General features: G+C 42.8%; 1 non-coding gene across 1 annotated transcript; it reads right to left on the bottom strand.

The window, feature by feature from the left end:
* Window positions 1–791: 791 nt before the first annotated feature.
* Window positions 792–929, bottom strand: LOC119936746. Its single transcript, XR_005453836.1, has one exon. It is a non-coding gene; the product is annotated as a small nucleolar RNA SNORA7 (small nucleolar RNA).
* Between the last annotated feature and the right edge of the window lie 306 nt (window positions 930–1235).

Genomic DNA, 1235 nt, shown 5'->3' with positions numbered 1-1235 from the left:
GTGTTTTGCCAATGCATTCCCTTACAAAATACATTTTCAATTAGTGGCAAAGGATTCGTGGACAATGTATGTTCTTTTCAACATGACACAAAGAACCAGGCATTCCGGGAAGACAGAGAAAACCTGAAGTCATAAGACATGAAATTGGAATCCATTTAACTGCATGAAAAAGAAACAAACCAGTGAATCTGCCCATGTACTGGTGAGCTCCGGTCTCGTAATACATTCATTCATTCAATTGTATTTACTGAGCACTTACTATGTGCAGAGCACTGTACTGAGCACTTGGAAGTACAATTTGGCAACAGAGACAGTCCGTACCCAACAACGGGCTCACAGTTCGGAAGATGGGCTCACAGCTTTCTCAAAATGGGCCAATTGAGATTTGTTTAATCTTAGACCTATTAACCTCTTGCCTTCCAGCAAATGAATTTGGTAAATCTCAGTCCAGACAGGGATGAGGCACTTGAGTCATTGCTCTCTGTCTCATATCCCATTTTCATATCCCACTGTCTTATCTCACATCAAACCTCAGCTTACACTCTTGATTCCTCTTAAGCTAATCTTGTTGTTGTCTTATGCTGTCGAGTCATCTCCTACCCGTAGTGATGCCATGGACACATCTCTCCCAGAGCACCCCACCTTCATCTGCAATCATTTGAGTAGTGTGTGCATAGAGTTTTCTTGGTAAAAATACAGAGTGGTTTAGCATTACCTTATTCTGTGCAGTAAACTCGAGTTTCCACCCTCGACTCTCTCCTGTGGCTGCTGCCCAGCACAAGTGAGTTTTGACTTGTAGCAGATTGCCTTCCACTCCCTAGCCACTGCCCAAGCTAGGAATGGAATAAATATGCCTCTGCTTGACTCTCCCTCCCATAGCCAAGACTGGTAGAATACTAGAAACTCTCCAGGTATGACTTTGAGAGGAGCTAAGCTAACGTACTCACAGAATTCTCACCATCCCTGGTGCCAGTCCATTGCTCATGCCCTTCCCATTGCTTGGCTTCCTTTCCCCTTCCCTTTCCTTAGACCACTGCACACTCGATCTTCAAAGTGCACCTGAAATCACACCTTTTCCTAGGTTATAGCTCCTCTACTGCCACTTCAGAATTTCTGTACATCCTAAGCAAACTGGTGTATTCACAACTGCCCAGAACAATTATCTTACATATTATTTTACTTAACACTTACTTTAATCAATCAATTAATCATATTTATGGAGCATTTACTGTGTG

The sequence above is a fragment of the Tachyglossus aculeatus genome, chromosome 1 (assembly GCF_015852505.1).
Source record: "Tachyglossus aculeatus isolate mTacAcu1 chromosome 1, mTacAcu1.pri, whole genome shotgun sequence".
NCBI lineage: Eukaryota > Metazoa > Chordata > Mammalia > Monotremata > Tachyglossidae > Tachyglossus > Tachyglossus aculeatus.
Note: the sequence above shows the minus strand (reverse complement) of the source record. Positions and strands in the feature narration are given on the sequence as shown.